This window comes from Chiloscyllium punctatum, chromosome 36, assembly GCF_047496795.1.
Source record: "Chiloscyllium punctatum isolate Juve2018m chromosome 36, sChiPun1.3, whole genome shotgun sequence".
NCBI classification, from domain to species: domain Eukaryota; kingdom Metazoa; phylum Chordata; class Chondrichthyes; order Orectolobiformes; family Hemiscylliidae; genus Chiloscyllium; species Chiloscyllium punctatum.
Window position 1 is genome coordinate 40,300,718 of NC_092774.1, and position 26,447 is coordinate 40,327,164.

Genomic DNA, 26,447 nt, shown 5'->3' on the forward strand with positions numbered 1-26,447 from the left:
GCGAAAGCAGTAGAATCATAATTCTAACAGGCCATTCGGCCCATCGAATTCACACGGAACTTCCAAACAGCATCTCATCCACACCCATCTGCTGACCCTACAGCCCTACAGTTCCTCATGGCTAACCCACTCTAATCTGTACACTTAAGCATGGCCAATCCACCCTAAACTGCAGATCTTTGGACTGTGGGAGGAAACTAGAGCACTCACAGGTAACCCACACAGACACAAGGAGGAGGACGTGCCAAAGTCCACACAGACAGTTGCCAAAGGATGGAATCAAACATGGACCCCTGGCACTGTGAGGCAGCGGTACTAACCACTGAGCCACTGTGCCATCCAGAGTTAGCTTCTAACTTTTCACGCACCCTCAGCAGAGGCTCTCTCCTGACATTTGTGGACCACACCTGCTGTAACCTCCCTTTCCCACATCTTCAGCCCTGAGCACATTGGTTCCCGAATCCTGGCACCAGATAGACACCGATGTCATCTGGCCTCCTGCTACCAACTGCGGAGACCAGAGACAATCCCTATCACTATTCTGTCCCTTACCACCACCTCCCCAATGTTGTTCGTACTCCCAGTACCCAGCCAGTTTGCTCCTCCACTTCCTTGCAGCCCTCTCTCCGATCCCCTTTACCTGCCTGATCCACGCTCACACCTCCTGACCCTGTCCACTGACTCAATCAGAAGGGTCTGTCCGGAGAGGAATGACCAACTCCTGGAATAAAATGTCTGGTTATCTTTTTCATCAAAGGTCTGCACCCTCGCTTTCAGCTCCATCTCTCTGAGCCGAATGTCCACCAGTATGTGTTTGCCCTGGATCACAGCATCCAGAACCTCCCACCTTCTGCAAATCAAAAGGCAAGTCCCACCTTACACTCTCCAACGTGTGTTGTGTAACTGCTTAATCATTTCTGGTGGCCGAGCAGAGGCTAAGTTCAACTTGGATTCCAAACTTGGGTATCAATAGCCATGAGGATGGCTTCAAATGGACTTTGGGTTGATGTCACACTACATGTGACTCCACTATACAAAACAGTCTCTCTCTCTCTCTCTCTCTCTCTCACACACACACACACACATGCACATAAGTCAATAGGGTGAATTTGCGAAATTATATATGCAAATACATTGTATTTTGCTCAAAAAGTGCACAATCTGCAGGCAGTCAATGCATGTAATATTTTATAAATTCCTACTTTGGAAATAGAACCAGTCTGACTCAAGATTGAGATACTGACAGACTTGAACCTCACACCTTCTATGCATTGTCTGAGCTGTCACTTCTTTTTATAAAATAGAGTCATAGAGTCTTAGAGATGTACAGCATGGAAACAGACCCTTCGGTCCAATCCGTCTATACCGACCAGACATCCCAACCCAATCTAATCCCACCTGCCAGCACCCAGCCCATATCCCTCCAAACCCTTCCTATTCATATACCCATCCAAATGCCTCTTAAATGTTACAATTGTACCAGCCTCCACAACATCCTCTGGCAGTTCATTCCATACACGTACCACCCTCTGCGTGAAAAAGTTGCCCCTTAGGTCTCTTTTATATCTTTCCCTCTCACCCAAAAGGAATGCCCTCTAGTTCTGGACTCCGCGACCCCAGGGAAAATACTTTGTCTATTTATCCTATCCATGCCCCTCATAATTTTGTAAACCTCTATAAGGTCACCCTCAGCCTCCGACGCTCCAGGGAAAACAGCCCCAGCCTGTTCAGCCTCTCCCTATAGCTCAAATCCTCTAACCCTGGCAACATCCTTGTAAATCTTTTCTGAACCCTTTAAAGTTTCACAACATCTTATGGGTGGCACGGTGGCACAGTGGTTAGCACTGCTGCCTCACAGCGCCAGAGACCCGGGTTCAATTCCCGCCTCAGGCGACTGACTGTGTGGAGTTTACACGTTCTCCCCGTGTCTGCGTGGGTTTCCTCCGGGTGCTCCGATTTCCTCCCACAGTCCAAAGATGTGCAGGTCAGGTGAATTGGCCATTCTAAATTACCCATAGTGTTCGGTTAGAGGTATGGGTGGGTTGCACTTCGGCGGGTCGGTGTGGACTTGTTGGACCGAAAGGCCTGTTTACACACTGTAATGTAATCTGTAATCTTTCCGATAGGAAGGAGACCAGAATTGCATGCAATATTCCAACAATATTCCAATGTCCTGAACAGCTGCAACATGACCTCCCAACTCCTGTACTCAATACTCTGACCAATAAAGGAAAGCATACCAAATGCCTTCTTCACTATCCTATCTACCTTAAGTTATCTCGAGGATATGACTTAAAAGAAGTTCTAGGATTTGCATATTAATGAACTGAAACCTGCAACCCATTCTAAAAGATGAAAGACTTAACAGCAATCTTGGTTTGTTCAATGTATCATTTCAGTTGCATGACACTGATCTTTTGCTATAAATTCTGTGTCTTATGATCCTGCTCCACAGCTACCTGATGAAGGAGCAGTGCTCCGAAAGCTCGTGCTCCCAAATAAACCTGTTGGACTATATCCTGGTGTTATGTGATTTTTAACGTTGTTTCTCATGAACACAGCCACAACACTTCCTGCTGCTGCCAGTAAACATTACAATGCTGATGAAACGATGCAGTGCCTGCAGAAATGAAAATCTTAACAGTTTCTAACGATACTTGCTACTGATTCACTGCTCCTTCTGATACACGACTTTGGCACCTTAGTGCTGGAAGCTGAGTGAGCAGCTTTAAAACAGAAGCCTGTTGGATTTTAAATCTTTCAATGTCTGAGTCCGAATTTAGGTAATCTTTATTGCGACCCAACTTTGTTACAGCTTCATGATCTCCCCAGCAAAAAAATTACAAAAAGTAGCTTTCCTTTTCTTCAACAGCTGAAGCTCAAAGCACACACACATCCCTGACCTCCCCTGCCACCCCAGTTGCTTTACTATTGGTAAGCACTGAGGTGTCCCTTTGTAACTGAATCCTTGATACAGTCTTAACCCGGAGGAAGTAATGTCTCACTCAGCAATTTCAACCCATATACTAGATCCAAGTAAATTTCTCCCCACTCATTTTCCGGGGGCAGGGGTGGGGATAGGGGTTTAAAGTCAACCATATTGCAGAGACTCTGGAGTCATGTGTAGGCCAGACCGGGTAAAGGATGCATCTGGGACGACTGAGTGAATCCTTTCCCACAACAGCAGTTTCCTTCCCTAAAAAAAACCATGAGTGAATCAGATGAGGACGTTTTCCCCCTGAAAATGGTTTCATCATTAGATTCTGAACTCCAGATTTCTGACCAAATTCCAATCTGCCGTGGCAGGATTCAAACCCGGGAGTTCCCAGAGTTGAGTGGGTAATCTAGTTGATAATATCACTTGGCCATTGCTCCTTCGCTCCCAGTGATGGCACATGAACTCATTAGTGCCTCCGGAAGTTGTTCACCCAACCAAATCCCTTCCTGCAGTCAGGGCAGGAGAACAGCCTATCCCAGTGTGGACCAACTGATATGTCTGCAGGGTGGATGAACTCATGAACCCCTTCCTGCAGTGACAGTAGGTGAACGGCCTCTCCCCATTGCGGACCCAAGGATGTTTCAGCAGGCCAGGAGAATTGACGAATGTATCCCTGTACTTGGAGCAAGTGAATTGCTTCTCCCCGGTGTGAACATGCCAGTACATCATCTGGTTGCACAGCCAACTGAATCCCTTCCCACACACAGAGCAGGTGAATGGCCTCGCCCCTGTGTGAATGCTTCAATGAGTCTCCAGCACTGACGGGGAAGGGTACCCTTTCCCACAGTCCCCACATTTCCACAGTTTCCCCATGGGGAGAGTTTTCCTTGTGTCGCTCTGGGTTTGAAATTACCAACAGAATGGGTACACAATCTCTTTCCACCGTGAGGGATGAAACTTTGATTCCCCAAACTGAGTAACTGGTTTCAAGCAATTTTCACAGTCAGTGCACTGTGTCTCCGTATTCTTCCTGCCAAAGTGTCCAAAATCTCTCAAGCAGACAAACGCAAACATTTCTTCTCAATTGGAATGGTTGCTGATATTCAAATCCCAATGAATCAAGATGCTCTGTCAGAAGTTGATGTATCATTTGCTTTCAGATTTCTTTCTACATGTGTTTCTGCAAAAATAAATTCACAAAATACGTGATCACAGTCAGTACTGTTAAATGACCATAACATTGGTGACAATTCCTATAGTTTGTCAGATGCCTGATCACATATTATTCAGGACACAGAAACCCGAAAACCCTCATGCAGCCAGATAGCCTTAAGTGTGTATGGAGGAAATCTTCATTTCGGTGACAATAACCTGGAACAAGCTGCCTACAAAGGCGCTGGAAATGGAGCTGAATCAAGGACAATGAAAATGAAATGTCAAGGCTACTTGAGAAAAACAAACCAGTAAAGTTGCTGAATGACTTTCTGCTGTCCTATTTAATAAAAAAGATGACAAGAAATACAGAATATAACTTCAGTGCTAGATTAGAATGTGAAAAATAATAGCCACAAAGCTTTTATAAAAGTGAATAATATCAGATATACACCATATGGAGCAACATATGTCTACATTTTATAGCAACGTGCCAATCCCTTAGATTCTGCTCCATCCCATGAGTAACTACCCTTTTAAATCTGAACATGAGGAAAGAAGCGATCTTTTTCCACAATGCAAATTGTACTTAAATAAACGTGTCAAACTGAGGGGAAAAATTAATATACCGTTAAGAAGGACAGAGAGCATCTGACACCTTTGCAGAGTCCGCTCCCTCCCTCGATTCAAGTTGTTACAAGTGAATAGCGTTTCCTCCCTCTCCCTCTCCCTCCCAGGATGAGGAATGGAAAGGGCGAAGATACTGCTTTGCTCCCACGATTTCTCCATGATGTGGGAATCCTTGTCTCTCTCCAGCTTTGACAATCAGTTGAAAGACCACACATGTATGGAACGTGTTCCATCTATTGCTGCTGCGAATGGGGTGTTGCTATTTCAGGCTGTGTACCCGCTTAAAGCTCTTTCCACAGTCAATTCTTTGGAACACTGTCACTCAGGTATGCATACCTCAGTCTCACTGATGTTTGAAACCTTGTGAAGCAGACAGGACAGGAGAGAAATAAAAAAATTCTACTAGATTCAAAGGCCGATGTCAATGAATTGATTGTCTCTATCAGATCTTGTCTTGAGATTTCTGTCTGTAAATCCTCCCTTTCTCGTATCCTGTAAAAGGAGATTACAGAAGACATTGCTGTCTAGACAGTATAGAAATTCAAAACAGACAATTCTGGTTTCTGTGGAACATTCTTTCTTCTCTCCCTCCCTCAAAAATGTGAATCTTAATGCTACAGTCTCCCTCCATTCTTACTCTGCTGTAGCTATTATCACCTTCATTCCCATTCTCCTGAAAATGCTGAAAAATGTTGACTGACATATCCTGTGGAACCCTAAGTCTGAATATCATACATAAGTTGAAGCATTTTATCCATATCTCCCCTGTCAAGGTCCCACAGGATGTTTATAAGCACTTCGGCCAAAATTATCCATTCACCCCATCGAATCTGCTCCACCATTTATTACCATAATGATTAATATTATAATCCAAAAATCCACATTCATGCCTTATTATTGATTCCCCTGTTGATTAAAATTCTGCCCAACATTTGCCTTGATTATACTTAGTGATTGAACTTCCATAGCCCTGTCATTCATTACCCTCTGAGAGAAGATGTCCACCTCATCTCCATAATAAATATGCAAACACTTAAGATTAGAGGCTATTCCTTCTGGTCTGAGATTCTCCCACGAATGAACACTACCTTTTTGGCAACTAACCTTTCATGCCCACTCAAATTCTGATATTTATTCATTAAGATCTCCTCTCATTCTTCCAAACTCGAACGAATGCTCAACTAAGCGACTCAACCTTGCATCATTAGCAAACATGTCAATTCCCGGGATTAATTTTGTGAACGCTCCCAATGTTTCTGTCATCTCTACTTTGAGGGACCAGAGTGCAAAACACTCAAGTTACAGCATAATAAAAGAATGATAAATAATGGACATTTTTTGATCAGAAATTCAAAAATGTGCAAAAATATTCAGATGGAAAAGAGTCAAATCATATCGTGTTAAGGAGCCTGATGGCTTGGGGGAAGAAACTGCTGTCTAGTCTGGTCGTGATAGATTGAATTGGGAGGTGGGTGTGAGGATCTAAAGTTGGAATTTAGGCAACAAAATATGTCGATTTTTATTTCAACAAAATGGCTTCTCGATTTAAAAGAATACTACAAAATGGCCTGTGAACCGTACTGCTGATTCACAGAATTAACTTGCAGTTCAAAGATAAGAGGACAATAGAATTTTCATAAGATTAATACTCACACATTAATTGACCATTTGAACTAACATTGAACTAATACATGGCATGACAATTTATGTAAATTAGATATCCTTCTTAAAGAAAATATCATTGGATTAATATCGTGTCACCTTATTATATGGGATTCGTCTTTCTCGTAATTAAGACTACTATTTCTTCAAAAACATATAAATAATGTGCAATTTTCAAATGCAATTGCACAACTTCATCACAGAACACAGAATCTTCTTTGAAAATTGCTGAACTCTAAGGGGAGGGTTGGAATCTGAATTCCCAAGCTTTGTTAAATTTTGTTTTTTTTAAAAAAGTTCTTTCTCCCGAGCTTCGTTGCTTTCAGAAGTAAAACAAAATCAATCTCCAGAGATTGGTTATTTCTGGTGTTATCCTTTTAATAGAAAAAAATTCGATCGCTTAAAATTCATTTATTTTCGGTTTGGGTTGTGTTAACTTCGTTACTTTTCGGTTTAAAAAAAACTCCGATTGCCTGAACTTCGTTTATTTTCGGGTTCGTTTCATTTGAACTTCGTTATTTTTCGGGTTGTAGCTTCGTTTATTTTGGGGTCGCGTCATTTAAACATCGTTACTTTTCGGTTTAAAGAAAATATCATTGGATTAATATCATGTCACCTTATTATTTGGGATTGGTCTTTCTCGTAATTAAGACTACTATTTCTTCAAAAACATATAAATAATGTGCAATTTTCAAATGCAATTGCACAACTTCATCACAGAACATAGAATCTTCTTTGAAAATTGCTGAACTCTGAGGGGAGTTCGTTTATTTTCGGGTTCTGGTCGTTAAACTTCGTTACTTTTCGGGTTTTGAAAAAACTCCTGTTGCCTGGATTTAGAGATGCTGGTGTTGGACTGGGGTGTACAAAATTAAAAATCACACATCACCAGGTTATCGTCCAATTGGTTTAATTGGAAGCACACTAGCTTTCGGAGCGACGCTCTATCAGGTGATTATAGAGGGCTCGATCGTAACACAGAATTTCTAGCAATAATTTGCAGTGTGATGTAACTGAAATTATACATGAAAAAATGATTGTCTGTTAAGCCTTTCATCTGTCAGAATACAGTGATAGTTTCACTTCTTTCATGTGTAAATCACAAAACCCTTTTTTTAAAGTTGCATTCTCGGGTTAGCTGTTAACAATGGTGATAGCTAGACAATATGTTGAAGGAGTTAGCCCCCTGTGTTCTCTGTCTATGACCTGATGTTTAGATTGATTCTAATCTAAAAAATTATATAACAGAGTTTTACATAAATTCGTACAGTTTTTGAGCTCAGAGTTCTACAACAATGGATGCAGTTTTTGAGCAAAGTGCAATGTAACTCTGCAAGTACAAATTCAGCACACAAAGTATATGTGTGCATGTGGGTCTTTGTGTGTGTGTGTGTCTATCTGGGTTGGGAGTTGTGAGTGTGAAGTGAGTGCACAGTGTCTTAAGTGTGTGAGGGGGTGCATGTGTGAGTGTGTGAGTGCCTGTGTGCACATCTGTGTGTACCTGTGTCCATGTGTGTTTGTGTAGGAATATCTACGTGTGTGTGTGGTGCAATGGTGATCACTTGTAATGTGACATGAACCCAAGGTCCCGGTTGAGGCCCTCCCTATGGGTACCGAACTTAGCTATCAGCCTCTGCTCGGCCACTTTTCTCTGCTGCCTGTCCCGAAGTCCACCTTGGACGATGGTCACCCGAAGATCCGAGGCTGAATGTCCTGGACCACTGAAGTGTTCCCCAACTGGGAGGGAACCCTCCTGTCTGTTGATTGTTGTGCGGTGCCCATTCATCCATTGTCGTAGCCTTTGCTCGGTTTCCCTAATGTACCATGCCTCCGGGCATCCTTGCCCACAAAGTATAAGATAGACAACGTTGGCTGAGTCACATGAGTACCTGCCATGTACAAGGTGGGAGGTGTTCCCACGCATAATAGTGGTATCTATGTCCACAATCTGACACGTCTTGCAGCGTCCACCGTGACAGGGTTGTATTGAGTTGTCCTGAGAGCAATGATCTGTTTGAGGTTTAGTGGTTGTTTAAAGGCAAGTAGCGGAGGTGTGGAGAAGGTCCTGGTGAGGTGCTCATCCTCATTGATAATGTGTTGCAGGTCATGAAGAACATGGCGTAATTTTTCAGCCCCTGGGAAGTACTGAACAACGAAGGGTACCCTGTCAGTTGCAGCACGTGTCTGTCTCCTGAGGAGGTCATTACGGTTCCTTGCTGTGCCACAGACTCCCCTACCCTGGGGAAAAGACTTTAAGTACTCACCCTATCCATGCCCCTCACAAATATCTATAAGATCACCATGCAGCCTCTGATGCCCCAGGGTAAATATTCCCAGCCTATTCAGCCTCTCCATGTAGCTCAAACCCTCAAAATCTGGCAACAGCCTTGTCAATCTTTCAAAGTATCACCCATGTTGCCTACAGCAGGGAGACCAGAACTGAACACAGTATTCCAAAAGTGGCCTGACCAATGCCCTGCACATCCACAACTTAACCTCCCAACTCCTGTACCCTCTGCTCTGACCAATAAAGGCCAGCATACCAAACGCCTTCTTCACTATCCTGCCTACCTGTGACTCCAATTTCAAGGAACTATGAACCTGCAGTCCAAGGTCTCTTTGCTCTACAACACTCGCCTTAACTGTGTCAGTCCTGGCTGGATTCACTTCTCCTTATCAACAGCTCAAGACCAGGAGCCTGGAACATTTGAGGACCTTTTCATGTATGGAACTGTTTTTCTCATTCCTTGACTGTTGATATGGTAGGTTACTGGCCTTGTAAGTCTGCTGTTAGATCAGTTTAACTTTACATTTTTTTTCTGCCTGTCTGCAAAGTCAGGCCCTTACTTCTTTGTTTCCCTATGCATTTATAGATTTCACAATAAATGTTCATTTTCCATTACACCAGCTGCGTACCTTTTAAATGCTGTAATTGTACCAGCCACCACCACTTCCTCTGGCAGCTCATTCCTTACACACACCATCCTCTGAATATAGGAGTTGCTCCTTAGGTTCATTTTAAATCTCACCCTCACCCTGAAGCTATGACCCATCCAAGGAAAAGATCTTGTCTATTTACCCTATCCATGCTCCTCCTGATTTTATAAAGGTTTGAAGGGTCACCCCTCAGCCTCTGGCGCTCGAGAGAAAACAGCCCCAGCCTGTTCAGCTCAAACCCTGACAACATCCTTGTCAATCTTTTCCGAACACTTTCAAGTTTCACAACATCCTTCCACTAGCAGAGAGACCAGAACTGCACACAATATTCCAAAAGTGGCCGAACCAATGTCTGGTGCAGCTACAACATAAATTCAACTCCTATAATCAGAGGATTGGGAAAGTTTTCAAAACCCACAAAAGACAACGGGGAAAGAACGAAGGGGCAAACCGAACTTTTGCGGGTCAGCTTGGCCATCAGGGCGGGGGGATGGGAATGAGGGAAGGAAGCTCAATGTGCTGGAGCCAAGGCGCAGGAAGAACAGAGGATGCAAAACCGGCGTGAAGCTGCAATGAGGAATATTGCATGTGATGTACTTGCACCTGTTGCAGTTACTGGTGGGAATCGGCTGCATTTTAAAAATAAAAACAGAAAACCTAGCTACCCCTGACACAAAACTACGTGGAAGCCATTTTGTCACGAAGCAATGTTTGTAGTAAAATGTAGCCTGTTAACATAATGCTGTCTGAGCCCTGGCTAAGGAATTCTGTTTTGATAGCCTGACCTTGCAGCTGCGGGCTGTCTCTGCTCCTCAGGCCATTAGACTGTGCTGCTTCATAGAATGATGGATTGGTTCTCTCTGTCCCTCATCGGTAATTCGAGCCGAGCTAAACCTGCCGTATAAGATAACATTCAGATTTGTAGACATTAAGAAACGTAGGTCTGGACAACGTTAGTGAAACTTACGACTGCCCCTCAGTTGCATAATTAATGGAGATTGTGCTTGTGATTTACCATCAAACTTGTAACATTCTGTATTACATTAGAATACGTCAGACTTTATTTGACTCCCCATGGCAACGAATAAAGCTAGTTAATTGCTCAAGGTCTCCTCTCCTGACTACTTTGCTTTAAACGATTTGACACACAAGTTACTTTGCCCCAACAGTACTAATACTTACATCGAAGGGAGAGAGAATTCCTTAAGTAGGGCACTCTCAGAATCTGGGACAACCCTATTTCTGGTTTATTTCCTAATGAACAAACATTAAGCATTTATTTATTTATGATTTTGTTTCATTTTTCTTGTTTGCTTCCCTGCTCTGACTACACTCTGTGTCTGGATGGGTGACAGGCTGAGATTGTGGGTTGGCTTTCGATTGACTGAATGTTTTATTGTTCTGGAAGGTGTAAAAGGCCTTCCCGCACTCTGTACAGGGGAACAGCCTCTCCCCCAAGTGGATCCGCCGGTGCCTCAGCAGGGCTGAGGAATCACGAAAAGCCTTCCTGCATTCAGGGCAGATGAAGGGCCTCTCCCCCGTGTGGATCCGCCGGTGGGTCTGAAGGTTGGAGGAATTACTGAAGGCCTTCCCGCACTCGGGGCAGCTGAAGGGCCTCTCCCCTGTGTGGATCCGCCGGTGGGTCAGCAGGGCAGAGGAATCACGAAAAGCCTTCCCACACTCAGGGCAGATGAAGGGCCCTCTCCCCCGTGTGGACTCGCTGGTGGGTCAGTTGGTTGGAGGAATCGCTGAAGCCCTTCCCGCAAACATAGCAGAAGAACTGCTTCTCCCCGGTGTGGCTGCGCCGATGAGTCCCCAGGACAGACGGGACATGGAAACCTTTCCCGCAGTCGCCACACTTCCACGGTTTCTCCACGGGGCAGGATTCCTCTGGTTTCTCCATGGCCAATGCTTCAGCCACACACAAACGCGTGTGGAGCCCCTCCCCACCGTGAATTTCTTTTTCCAGGCTGTATAACTGCTTCAGGCTCCACACTCAGTGCGCTGCAACAGTGGGGTCTCTCATCCAGTCCCATTGATGCTGAAAACATGCGCAAACTGGAACCAAAAGGCTTTGCTCCTTCTCACAGAATCATAGTTGGAAAATTGTTGTCGTCCCGATGGAGTGAGTGACTGTCAGACATTGATGTCAAAGTGAGGACTGCAGACAATGGAGAGCCCTTCAATCTGTTGATTTTGAAACTTCTGTCTTCAGATCGTCGAATACTCTGTTAAAAAGAGATTACAAAAGTCACCATTGTCAGTGCAGGGTAGAAATTCAGAACAAGGAATTCTACTTTCTGCGGAATATTCTTTTCTTTTGTTATTCCACAAAATTGAAAGCACCATCCCACTCTCTCTCCCAGTCTGTTCTCACTCCGCTCTAACTAACTCCCCTGAAGATGCTGATTCAGGATCTTACAGGTGCAGAAAAGCAAAAACGTCAAGATTAATGTCAAGATAAATCCACCTGAAAGTGAATATCTTTCACAACACTGGGATACTGCTGAGAGTGAGCAGGTCTGCCCCTCAGGTCCCTATTAAAACATTCCCCTCTCAGCTCAAACATATGCCCTATAGTTCTGGACTCCCATACTCAGGGGAAAAGACCTTGGATATTCACCCAATCCATGCCCCTTATGAGCATCCATCAGACAATAGACAAGAGGTGCAGGAGTAGGCCATTCTGCCCTTCGAGCCAGCACCATCATGGCTGATCATCCACAATCAGTATCCTGTTCCTGCCTTATCCCCATAACCTTGGATTCCACTATCCTTAAGAGCTCTATCAAACTCTTTCTTGAAAGTATGCAGAGAATTGGCCTCCACAGCCTTCTGGGGCAGAGCATTCCATACACCCACCACTCTCTGGGTGAAGAAGTTTCTCCTCAACTCTGTTCTAAGTGGCCTACCCCTTGTTTTTAAACTGTGTCCTCTGGTTCAGGACTCACCCATCAGCGGAAACATGCTTCCTGCCTCCAGAGTGTCCAATCCTTTAATAATCTTATACATCTCAATCAGGTCCCCTCTCAACCTTCTAAACTCAAGGTAAACAAGTCCAGTCACTCCAATCTTTCAGCATAAGACAGGCCCGCCATTCTGGGAATTGACCTCGTGAACCTACGCTGCATTCCCTCAATAGCCAGAATGTCTTTCCTCAAATTTGGAGACCAAAACTGCGCACAATATTCCAGGTGCAGTCTCACCAGGGCCCTGTACAGCTGCAGAAGGACCTCTTTGTTTCTATACTCAATTCCTCGTGTTATGAAGGCCAGCAAGCTATCAGCTTTCTTCACTGCCTGCTGTACCTGCATGCTTACTTTCATTGACTGATGTACAAGAACACCTAGATCTCCTTTACCTAACTTGACTCCATTTAGATAGTAATCTGCCTTCCTGTTCTTGCCACCAAAGTGGATAACCACACATTTATCCACATTAAACAGCATCTGCCATGCATCCGTCCACCCACCTAGCCTATCCAGGTCACCCTGTATTCTCCTAACATCCTCCTCACATTTCACCCTGCCACCAGCTTTGTGTCATTAGCAAATTTGCCAATATTACTTTTAATACCTTCATCTATATCATTAATGTACATTGTAAAAAGCTGCAGTCCCAGCACTGATCCCTGCGGCACACCACTGGTCACTGCCTGCCATTCCGAAAGGGAGCCGTTTATCACCATTCATTGTTTCCTGTCAGCCAACCAATTTTCAATCCATGTCAGTATTTTGCCCTCAATACCATGTGCCCTAATTTTGCTCACTAACCTCCTATGTGGGACTTTATCAAAGACTTTCTGAAAGTCCAGGTATATTACATCCACTGGATCTCCCTTGTCCATCTTCAGAGTTACATACTCAAAAAATTCCAGAAGATTAGTCAAGCATGATTTCCCCTCATAAATCCATGCTGATTCTAACCTATCCTGTTACTGCTATCCAAATGTGTCGTAATTTAGTCCTTTATAATTGACTGCAGCATTTTTCCCACCACTGAGGTCACACTAACTGGTCTATAATTCTTTGTTTTCTCTCTCCCTCCTTTCTTAAAAAGTGGGACAACATTAGCCCCCCTCCAATCTGCAGGAACTGATCCTGAATTTATAGAACATTGGAAAATGATCACCAATGCATCCACGATTTCTAGAGCCACCTCCTTAGGTCCCAGGGACATATCGGCCTTCAGACCTAACAGTTTCTCCAACGCCATTTCCTGCCTAATACAAATTCCCTTCAATTCAGGTCCTTCAGCCAATATTACACCTGGGAGATTGCTCGTGTCTTCCCCAGTGAAGACAGTTCTAAAATATCAACTCAACTCTTCTGCTATTTCTTTGTTCCTCGTAATAAATTCACCCGTTTCTGTCTTCAAGGGCCCAATTTTAATCTTAACCATTTTTTTTTCTTTTCACATACCTAAAAAAGCCTTTACTATCCTCCTTTACATTTTTGGCCAGTTTACCTTCGTACCTTATTTTTTCTTTGCGTATTTCCTTTTTAGTTATCCTCTGTTGTTCTTTATAAGCTTCCCAGTCCTCCGATTTCCCACTCATCTTTGCTATGTTATACTATTTCCCTTTTGTCTTTATATGGTCCTTAACTTCCCTCATCAGCCACGGCCACCCCTGCCTCTCCTTAGGATCTTTCTTCCTTTCTGGGATGAACTGATCCTGCATCATCTGCATTATATCCAGAAAAACCTGCCATTGTTCCACCACTGCCATCCCTGCTAGGGGATTGCATCATTGAACGTTGGCCAGCACCTCCCTCATACCTCCATAGTTTCCCTTACTCAACTGAAATACTATCACTTCCGTATCTACCCTCTCCCTTTCAAACTGCAGATTAAAGTTTATTGTATTGTGGTCACTACCTCCTAATGCCTCCTTTACTTCGGGGTTCCTGATCAAATCCGGTTCGTTGCACAACACCTGGTCGGCTACAGCACAAGCTGAATCCATCTCGGATGCACTCCACAAACTCCCTTTCTTGGGGTCCAGTAGCATTCTGATTCTCCCAGCCTACCTGCATGTTGAAATCCTCCATAACAACTGTACTAATATCATTGCGACAGGCCAGTTTCAGCTCCTTAGTCAACTTACACACTACATCCAGGCTACTGTTTGGGGGCCTGTAGATAACTCCCATTAGGGTCTTTCTACCCTTAGAATTTCTCAGTTCTAGCCGTACTGACTCTACATCCCCCAATTCTAGGTCGCCCTGTGCAAGGGACTGAATATCATTCCTTACCAACAGGGCCACCCCACCCCCTCTGCCAGTTAGTCTGTCCTTATGATAGTACGTATACCCTTGAATATTCATTTCCCAGGCTCTGTCCACTTGAAGCCACATCTCAGTTATCCCCACATCATCATAACTGCCAATTTCCAAATGAGCCTCAAGCTCATTCACCTAACTTCTAATGATTCGTGCATTCATATTTAATATTTTTAATTTGTTACTCCCCTCACCCTCCCTATCAATCCCTATTTCACTTGACCTTACGGCATGATCCTTTTCTTTTGAGTTTTCTGCTCCATTGTCTTTCTTGACTTCTCTTGTTTTAACTTTCTTCTTAAACTTCCAGTTTGTACCCCCCCCCCTCCCCCCCGCTATTTAGTTTAAACGCAGCTGTGTTGCAGTGGCAAACCTACCTGCCAGAATGCTGGTCCCCCACCTATTCAGGTGCAATCTGTCCCCCTTGTATAATTTATCCTCACCGCTTAACACCAGCCTTTCATGCTCCAGGGAAAATATCCTTGGCCTATTCAGCCTCCCCCTGTAGCTCAAACCCTCCATCCCTGGCAACAGCCTTGTAAATCTTTTCCAACTCCTGTCAAAGTTTCACAACATCTTTCCTCTAGCAGAGAGACCAGAACTGAATGCAGTATTCCAAAAGTGGTCTCACCAATGTCCTGTACAGCTGCAACATGACCTCCCAACCCCGATACTCAATACTCTGACCAATAAAAGGAAAGCATCCCAAACACTTTCTTCACTATCTTTCTGAGACTCCGCTCTCAAGGAACTATGAACCTGCACATTTGGATAAGTACATGAATAGGAAAGGTTTGGAGGGATATGGCCCAATCTAGGTGGGACTAGCTTAGTTTCTGAATATAGTCAGCATGGACTATTTGGACTGAAGGGTCTGTTTCTGTGCTGTTTGACTAACTATTCTGTACTGGTCTTGAAACCATTTTCTTGCCTTTCCCCACAAACATCCACTTCTTCGTTGTTCCAAAATCAGATGAGTTCAGCCTTGAATATATTCAATGACCCTCTAACTGCAGGGAGACATCCCCACTTCTGAACTCAATTCCTCTTGCTAATATACCACTTGCCTTGCTGATTGCTTGCTGCACCTGTCTGACAACTGGCAATGACTGGTGTAGGAGGACGCTGAGGCCTCTTTGCACATCCACACATCATTCCTGATGAAGGGCTGGTGCTCGAAACATCAACTCTCCTGCTCCTTGGGTGCTGTCTGACTTGCTGTGCTTTTCCAGCATCACACTTTTCGACTCTGATCTCTAGCATTGGAAATTCACCTCCTTTCTGCTTTTTTTTTCATAGAAAAGGTTGTAACTTTACATTGTGGCATTCCATTTGCCATGTGTTTGCCAACTGTGGTCTTCTCTCCATCGTGGAGACTGAGCATAAACTTGGGGAACGGTTTGCCAAGCATCGCAGCTGGGTCCACAGAAGCCGACTGGACCTCCCAGTCACCACCCATTTTAATTCTCCTTCCGAGTATGGTCATCTTTGGCTTCTTCCATTGCCACAACAAAGCAAACTGCACATTGGAGGAACAACACCTCATCTTGTGCCTGGGCAGCCTGCAGCCCTGAGGATCAACATTGAGTTCTCTAATTTCAAATCACCTCCCTTCACCACTCTGGAAAAAGTGGTGAGAAAAGAGAGTATCGTGCTCAGAGATGTTGGACAGGGGAAGGGCATTGCAGTCTGGGGTGAAGCTCAATCTTCATTCAGAGAGAGATAGGGGAGCAATAGCAGCTTCAGAAGCTCATGGTCCAACTTCTGCATTCAGATAATGGGGGGCTCTGATAGGCAGGAGGACAATTCCAACTCTGGACTCCTCCAGTGGGTTAAACTTGTATGTCTGGTGATCTTACTCTATGAGTTATTAACTGTGTACATTATGCAACTCACGGTGGCGCTGTTTGGTCGCTGACTTTCTCCTGACGGCTTGGTGGCATCCCCGCCTCCAACAACGAGCTCAAAGGGTTAGCGGCCGGTGTCTTATTTGTCAGGAACATAACCCCGGAAAAGGCTTGCCTTGCACTCCAGGTAGAACTCCCTTGCCAGAGGGTCCCTTTGAGACACTTCAACTGGACTTCATTGAGTTGCAGAAATGTCAGTGCTATAAATATGTTTAGCTTATTGTTGATGTTTTTTTCTAAATGGATTGAAGCCTACCCTTCCCCTAACACTGCTGCTGAGACTGTGGTGAAGATTTTGCTTAAGGAAATTATTCCTTGCTTCGGTATACCTGCATGCATTAGCTTGGACAATGGACCGCACTTTGTTGGTAATAGTAATGAAGAACTCTTGATAAAGTACAGATTTGAGATGGCCCAAGGAATTCCTTATGAACTCAACTTGCAAGCTTCTCTTGGTTCATCCCGGAGATCGGACCTTTGGTAGTCTGGAATTTTACAAAGACTTTTGCAGACAGTTTTAGTTTCATTTTAATCATCCCTTTCATTTACTCATGGCATCATTGTTTCAACATAACACCGATACCTATAAGCCAGGCTAACTGGATTCTAATAACCCATGAGAGTAGGACATTGTTCTTCCTTCAAGAGCCCTGGCACGCTACTTTGTTGTACTATCACAAACAGACTACCTTTATAGCTGAAAATATGTTGCTGGAAAAGCGCAGCAGGTCAGGCAGCATCCAAGGAGCAGGAGAATCAACGTTTCGGGCATGAGCTCCTGCTCCTTGGATGCTGCCTGACCTGCTGCGCTTTTCCAGCAACACATTTTCAGCTCTGATCTCCAGCATCTGCAGTCCTCACTTTCTCCTAGAAGACTACCTTTATACACAAGTTTACAAAGGCTATACTGTCACAAACACAAAAAGTTAACAAAAGCACTGCATGTTCTGAACTTGACAGATAATAGTGAAGGACAATAATTCAAGGGAGAAGTCAAATTGTAGCAAGTTTCATTTTGAGGTCAGAATCAAACACTGTTATTAATTTCACAAAGGAACAGCCATGAATGTTACCATTCGGTGTCCTGTTTATACAGATTCACTGATGTTCAGGCAAACGTTCTTAATTGTCTTACTGTCCCTGCCTAGTTTCTATTGTGCAGCAAATGTGTTGTATAATTCAAAATTAAACATTTTAGTCAAAATGTTTAAGGATAAGTTTTCCAATACTGTATGAGCCCTCCTGCCACCTGTTTGCTGATCTCTTATATCTCTACTGCAGGGTCATATGAGAATTGCTTTAATGGAACCAGCTATGGGTGTGCATGTTCCACATAACATCTCCTGCCTATTTGAGACTTGTCTCACCTAATCCTATAAGACAAAGGGGCCATATACCTCCTGCCCATATAGACAAACAGCTTGCGTTCCACTGGCTGGGATACAGCAGGCCTTATGTGGCATAGGTAACTATACCCATCTCCATGTACGGAATCCTTCCTTTGCGCAATTATGGGTCCTGTTTCTTTTCAGATTCTCATACTGTCACCAAGCCCACTTGCAATATAGTTAAGAGAGAGCCTAATGGGAACAGAATTCTAAGGACCATTGTCTACCAGATGCACAGCACAGAAACAGGCCCTTCAGTCCAACTCATCCATGCTGATCAGATATCCTAAATCAATCTGGTCCCATTTACCAGCACTTGGTCCATATCCCTGTAAACTCTTCCTATTTGTGAAGGGCACTGCTTGTCATTGGCCACTCGGGTGTTTCCTTTTTTCCTGGTGGTGGAAATTGAATAAAGATTCGTACACTGTGTCTCACACCTGCACACACACACAACATGGGTTTTGGGGAAAAAAATAAGCACTACTGCAGTTAGGAGGTAGCATGGGAGTTAAAAGGAAAAAAAAGTTTAAAATACACAGGAGTGACAGACATCCTGTTCATTCTGAGAGCTGCCAATTAAAAAAAAATGAACCCTTCCTATTCATTTACACATCCAGATGCCTTTTAAATGTTGTGATTGTACCAGCCTCCACCACTTCCTCTGGCAGCTCATTCCTTACATGCACTGCCCTCAACATAGGCATTGCCCCAATGGTCTCTTTTAAATCTTCCCCACACCCTCACCCTAAACCTTGTAGTTCTGGACTCCCCCATCCCAGGGAAAACATCTTGTCTGTTTATCCTAACCATGCCCTTCATGATTTTATAGAAATCTGTAGGGTCACCCTTCAGCCTCTGGCGCTCGAAGGAAAACAGCGCAACCATGTTCAGCTCAAACCCTGACAACATTCTTGTCAATCTTTTCTGAATCCTTTCAGGTTTCACAACATCCTTCCTCTAGCAGAGAGACCAGAACTGCACACAATATTCCAAAAGTGGCCTAACCAATGTCTAGTGCAGCTACAACATAACCTCCCAACTCATCTACTCAATTAAAGGATTGAGAAAGTTTTCAAAACCCACAAAAGACACTGGAGAAAGAATGGAGAAACTTTTGCGGGTCAGCTTGGACATCAGAGCGGAGGGACGGGAATGAGGGAAGGAAGCTGAATGTGCCGGAGCCAAGGTGGAGGAAGAACAGAGGATGCAAAACCGGCTTGAACCTTCAATGAGGAATATCACATGTGCTGTACTTGTACCTGTTGCAGTTACTGGTGGGAATCGGGTGCATTTTAAACATCAAAACAGAAAAAATATCCACCCTTCCCCCTTTCCAATCTCTATCCTTCAGTCCCTCTTCACTGGGGTAATTAAGAAACCTACCTGAGTTTGCGGAGACTGCTCCCTCCCTGAATTCACTCCAATTGCAACAAGAGAACAGACTTCCCCGCCTCCTGTCTCTCCAGCCCTCCCAGGATGATGAGTTGCCCAGAGGGAGAGAGTGTCACTCAAACTGACATGGCCACATCTGCCTCGTGACGTCATTAGAGGGGCGGGAAAAGATGATGGGTGAGGGGCGGGGCGGGGCGAGGTGGACAGCGGGTCCCCTCACTGCATCTGCGCGGACCTGCAGCAGAAGGGGAGGAGAATCCCCTCCCTTCAGGGAATCCCCACAGTGTGGAAGTAGGCTACTCTGACCCACGAGTCCACACTGACCCTCCCAAGGGTAACCCACCCACACCCATTCCCCCACCCCCACTGCTCTACATGTAACCCTGAGTAATACACCTAACCTGCACACCCTGGATATTATGCGGAATTTGACATAGCCAATCCACCCTAACTTACATATCCCTGGGCACTATGTATAATTTAGCATGACCAATCCACCCTAACCTGCACATCGCTGGGCACTATGGGTAATTTAGCATGACCAACTCTGAGTGATTTGGCATAACCAATCCACCCTAACCTGCACATCGCTGGGCACTATGGGTAATTTAGCATGACCAACTCTGAGTGATTTGGCATGACCAATCCACCCTAACTTGCACATCGCTGGGCACTATGGGTAATTTAGCAGGGTCAACCCACCCTAATCTGGACAAAGATAAAAACCACACATCAGGTTTTGTCCAACAGGTTTGTTTGGAACCAGCAGCTTTCGGAGTGCTGCTCCTCCTTCAGGTGGTTGTGGAGAATAATATCACAAAACACTATTTATAGCAAAACATTCTAGTGTCCTGCCACTGAAATGATATATTGAACAAACCTGGATTGTTAAGTTTTTCATCTTTTCAAATGGGTTGCAGGTATCATTACTGTGTAAATCCCACATCTTCTGTCTGTCACCTTCTCAAGATAACTCAAGGTTTTGTAGCAAAATGTGACATCTCAGCTCAGACAATGCTGTGTCCCCATCTTGAATCAGACTGATTCTATTTCCAAAGCAAAATTCACAAAATATTCCATGTATTGACTGCCTGCAGATTGTGCATTTTTGAGCAAAATAGAATATATCTGCAAATTTAATTCTGCAGATACACATTCACTGCCATGGACTTCTATGTGTGCTTATGCGCATGAGGGAGGCATATAGATAGAGAGAAGAAGAGAGAGAGAGAAAGGGGGAGAGAGAGTGGTGCAGGCAGGCAAAGAGAGAGAGAGCCGCAGGCAGGCAAAGAGAGAGAGAGGTGCAGGCAGGCAGGCAAACAGAGAGTGTGTTTGCTAGCAACCTCCTTGCCTGGTAAGCCTTTTCCCCTGTCTATAACTTGCTTTTACAGAATCACCTCGCGTACATTGTTATGAATATTGTCTAATAAGAGTAGATGTATTTAGTCGATGAATCAAAACCATCCCAATGGCTGAAATAGCTGACACTCTAATGTTGGACAAGTGGGAAATATTTGCATCAGTTAACCAAAACTCTTCAGGGTTTACATTCATGGGTACGCCAAGCCTCAGCATTAGGACCGGGGCATATTGGAGCTGAGATGGAAAGGCCCGTTCCTTGTCCTGCTGGGTTACCCGATCAGCAGTCAAGGTCATGGGGAGCCCGCATGGACACACACAACACAATGCAAACGAGCGCCACCTCCTGGAGGAACACCAGAAGACCCCGTCAGAGACAGATCTTCAGCCTTCATCCGTGAATGGCTCAGCCTGATCATTTTGCCTTTCACTGCACTCTTTCTTATCTTTCTTTCACTAACTTTGTTTGATTGGGCCTGATAACCTCTAGTAAACAGAAATTACAGTTTAATACTTTTCTTCATGCACAGAAGGTCAACCACTCCAGCTGCTGGCTATGTGTCCATATCCCCATCCAACCCGAACTCGTACCAAGCGAGCCCTTATGTAATTTGAGCGACTTGAAGCTTTCTTTCCCCCTGCCTTTGGAACTGTTCGATTGGAAATCAAAGTCACCCCGCAGACAATCCTGTGCTCGGCTCAGTTCACTGTTGTGGCCCTCCTCTCCAGTGATTTCCCAGTTGCCGAGATTTCCCATTCCTGATGAAACCCCTGATGATGATTCCCAATCCCTGGAGCCTTTTCCCCCTGTCTTTACTGAACCACAGGACGAACAGTCCGATCTCCAAGCACCAACCCCTGACAATCCCCCTGGCTCTGGGTATAATCCCCCTTTTGCTGACACCCCCAATCTCGTCTTTTTAATAAAACAGGAGGGATTGTGGGAGAATTTGATCAAAATTGACACAAAACTGTGTGGAAGCCATTTTATCACAAAGCAATGTTTAGAGGAAAATGTAGCCTGTTAACTTAATGCTGTCTGAGCCCTGGCTAAGGAATTCTGTTTTGATAGGCTGACCTTGTAGCTGCAGGCTCTCTCTGCTCGTCAGGTCATTAGACTGTGCTGCTTCATAGAACATAGAACATAGAACATAGAACAATACAGCACAGAACAGGCCCTTCGGCCCACGATGTTGTGCCGGACTTCTATCCTAGATTAAGCACCCATCCATGTACCTATCCAAATGCCGCTTAAAGGTCGCCAATGAATCTGATTCTACCACTCCCACGGGCAGCGCATTCCATGCCCCCACCACTCTCTGGGTAAAGAACCCACCCCTGACATCTCCCCTATACCTTCCACCCTTCACCTTAAATTTATGTCCCCTTGTAACACTCTGTTGTACCCGGGGAAAAAGTTTCTGACTGTCTACTCTATCTATTCCTCTGATCATCTTATAAACCTCTATCAAGTCACCCCTCATCCTTCGCCGTTCCAACGAGAAAAGGCCGAGAACTCTCAACCTATCCTCGTACGACCTACTCTCCATTCCAGGCAACATCCTGGTAAATCTTCTCTGCACCCTCTCCAAAGCTTCCACATCTTTCCTAAAGTGAGGCGACCAGAACTGCACACAGTACTCCAAATGTGGCCTAACCAAAGTCCTGTACAGCTGCAACATCACTTCACGACTCTTGAATTCAATCCCTCTGCTAATGAACGATAATACTCCATAGGCCTTCTTACAAACTCTATCCACCTGAGTGGCAACCTTCAAAGATCTATGTACATAGACCCCAAGATCCCTCTGTTCCTCCACCTGACCAAGAACCCTACCATTAACCCTGTATTCCGCATTCTTATTTGTTCTTCCAAAATGGACAACCTCACACTTGGCAGGGTTGAACTCCATCTGCCACTCCTCAGCCCAGCTCTGCATCATATCTAAGTCCCTCTGCAGCCGACAACAGCCCTCCTCACTGTCCACAACTCCACCTATCTTTGTATCATCTGCAAATTTACTGACCCACCCTTCGACTCCCTCATCTAAGTCATTAATAAAAATTACAAACAGCAGAGGACCCAGAACTGATCCCTGCGGAACTCCACTTGTAACTGGACTCCATGCTGAATATTTACCATCTACCACCACTCTCTGACTTCGACCGGTTAGCCAGTTTTCTATCCAATTGGCCAAATTTCCCTCTATCCCATGCCTCCTGACTTTCCGCATAAGCCTACCATGGGGAACCTTATCAAATGCCTTACTAAAATCCATGTACACTACATCCACTGCTCGACCCTCATCCACATGCTTGGTCACCTCCTCGAAGAATTTAATAAGACTTGTAAGGCAAGATCTACCCTTCACAAATCCGTGCTGGCTGTCCCTAATCAAGCAGTGTCTTTCCAGATACTCGTAAATCCTATCCCTCAGTACCCTTTCCATTACTTTGCCTACCACAGAAGTAAGACTAACTGGCCTGTAATTCCCGGGGTTATCCCTATTCCCTTTTTTGAACAGGGGCACAACATTCGCTACTCTCCAGTCCCCTGGTACCACCCCAGTTGCCAGTGAAGACGAGAAGATCATTGCCAACGGTACTGCAATTTCCTCTCTTGCTTCCCACATAATCCTAGGATATATCCCGTCAGGCCCGGGGGACTTGTCTATCCTCAAGTTGTTCAAAATGTCCAACACATCTTCCTTCCTAACAGGTATCTCTTCTAGCTTATCAGTCCGTTTCACACTCTCCTCTTCAACAATACGGTCCCTCTCGTTCGTAAATACTGAAGAGAAGTACTTGTTCAAGACCTCTCCTATCTCTTCCGACTCAATACACAGTCTCCCACCACTGTCCTTGATCGGACCTACCCTCGTTCTCGTCATTCTCAGGTTTCTCACATACGCATAGAATGCCTTGGGGTTATCCTTGATCCTATCCGCCAGGGATTTTTCATGCCCTCTCTTAGCTCTCCTAATCCCTTTCTTCAGGTCCCTTCTGGCTATCCTGTATCCCTCCACTGCTCTGTCTGAACCTTGTTTCCTCAACCTTATGTAAGCCTCCTTCTTCCTCTTTACTAGACATTCAACCTCCCTCGTCAACCAAGGCTCCCTCACACGACCATTTCTTTCCTGCCTGACCGGTACATACATATCAAGGACACGTCGTATCTGCTCCTTGAAAAAGTTCCACATTTCCACGACATCCTTCCCTGACAGCCTATGCTCCCAACGTATGCTCCTCAAATCCTGTCTTACAGCATCGTAATTTCCCTTCCCCCAATTGTAAAAACTTCCTTGTTGTGCGCACCTATCTCTCTCCATAACCAAGGTGGAAGTCACAGAATTGTGGTCGCCATCACCAAAATGTTCACCCACTAACAAGCCCGCCACTTGTCCCGGTTCATTACCGAGTACCAAATCCAATATGGCCTTCCCTCTGGTTGGACAATCTACATACTGCGTTAGAAAAGCAGTAATTCATAGAATGATGGATTGGTTCTCTCTGTTCCTTATTAGTAATTTGAGCCTAGCTGAACCTGCAGTATAAGAAAACATTCAGTTTTGCAGGCATTAGGAAGTGTAGGTCTGGACAATGTATGTGAACCTTACAACTGTCCCCCAGGTGCATAATTAATGGACAGTGGGCTTGTGTTTTACATAAAACTTGTAACATTCTGTATTTTATTGTAATACGTCGGACTTTGTTTTGAACTAAGAGGCATTCCCCATGGCAACAAATAAAGCTAGTTAATTGCTCAAGGTCTCCTCTCCTGACTACTTTGCTTTAAATGATTTGACACACGAGTTACTTTGCCCCAACAGTACTAATACTAACATCGAAGGGAGAGAGAATTCCTCAAGTAGGGCACTCTCATCCTGGGAAACCCCTATTTCTGGTTTATTTCCTAATGAACAAACATTAAGCCTTTATTTATTTCTGATTTTGTTTCATTTTTCTTGTTTGTTTCCCTGCTCTGACTACACTCTGTGTCTGGATGGGTGACAGGCTGAGATTGTGGGTTGGCTTTCGATTGACTGAATGTTTTCTTGTTCTGGAAGCTGTAAAAGAGGTGTGAAAGCTTCACCAGAAGTCCAGCAAAGCTGAGGTCAGACCGACATCTCATTCTGTGGGAACAAGGAGATCAGAGGACAAAGAAATCAACACTTGAAACCCGAGCTGACACCAGACTACTGTGTGCTCAGTGCTTTGGTGAGCAGTGCCAACCCTCTGCCTTTACCTTGCTTCCCATCTGACTACACCTCAATATCCAGCATCCAATTCTTGCCGTCCTGAAGCCATGTTTCTGTGAGGAGTCTCAGATCATTATTATTCACTTCAATGTGTGCAGTCAATTCAATCACTTTTGTTACAATGCAGCACATATTCAGACTCACCATGCATCATTTCAATTTTTGTGACATTCGTATTCAGTTTCAATTGCTGATACATTTACTCTCTTCGTCCCTTTCTATTGTTCTGATGTTCATTTTCCACATGACTACATTGCTCACCGGCCATGATTTGGATTGGCTATGCTAAATTGGCCACAGTGTCCAGGGATGTGCAGGTTAGGTGCGTTAGCCATGGGAAATGCAGGGTTATAGTTTCATAGTAATAGAAGCAGGAATAGGCCATTTGGCCCATCCAGCCTGCTCCACCATTCATTAAGATCATGGCTGATCTATCCATTGTCTGAGCTCCTCCTCCCTGCATTGTCCCAACTACCCTCAATTCCTAGACTCAACAGAGACACTCAGCCTTGCAGCTGTACTGCGACCTGATAAACAAATTCTTTCCTTCCATGGGAATATCCTTCTCTTTGCAAGGACCTATTGCACACTTATCAGCTACTAACCAACACCGTCCAGACACTACGTCGCTGGGCAAAGTGACTTCGTTGCTCAATATCCTGTAATAAACAGTTTGCTAATTGTTAAATGACTGTAACCTATATAATCACATAACTCTGTTTCTCGTCGGAGTGACTTGTGACTATTAGGTCGACTTGGCTCTCCCCGTGAGCTCCCGAATAAACAGTCAATAACTCAAGGTTTGTGAGTCTTGATTACTTATCCAATACTTATTGGACTACTACGGGCAAGTCACCCACAGCATAATCCACTTCCATCCCCAACATGGATCAAGAGGCCATCCTTTTTTTGCCAGACAAGTGAATGTATCAAGCTCAGGAAACAAAGCCTATCAAACATTAACAGGCACAGATCTAGACCAACCTTTTCCAGAGTCTGTCCCTTCACCTCGATTGATTTCCTTCTTCCCTAAGCTCCTACAAACCAACAGCTGAACCCAAGGATAAGAAAAGAAATGGGAAAGGGGGCGAGAAAAAAGAGTGCGGTACTCCCAGATTTAAAACAGAGAAAGGAAGATGCAGTATGTACTGAAGCTCAATCTTCATTCAGCGAGAGAGGAGCAACAGAACTTCAGAAGCTCATGGTCGAACCTCCGCATTCAGACAATGACGGGGGTTCTGATTGGCAGGAGGACCAGACTCCTTCCGGTCCTCCTGGGATTCCCAAAGGGTGGTCGCACCGTCCATCAAAACGACGAGGGGCGGGGCCCCGCTCCGATCTCACACATGCGCACCATGAACATTGCTCACAGCCGATAGAGCAGTATCTGGGTCGCATGGGATTGTGGGTAGTATATTAGCCATGAAAGAGATTAAATCAAGAGTCCAATATGCCTTCTTAACCGTCCTTTTTCATGTGTTCATGACGTACACGGCAGGAGCCAATCTTTAATCGATTTTCAATTGATCCACTGAGTG

General features: G+C 44.7%; 1 long non-coding RNA gene across 1 annotated transcript; it reads right to left on the minus strand.

Annotated features, from left to right (window-relative positions):
- Positions 1–3,660: 3,660 nt before the first annotated feature.
- LOC140460991 (uncharacterized) lies at positions 3,661–26,057 on the minus strand. Its single transcript, XR_011954437.1, has 4 exons — positions 25,894–26,057; positions 10,105–11,547; positions 5,057–5,212; positions 3,661–4,118 (listed from the first exon to the last, which is right to left on the minus strand). It is a non-coding gene; the product is annotated as an uncharacterized lncRNA (long non-coding RNA).
- Between the last annotated feature and the right edge of the window lie 390 nt (positions 26,058–26,447).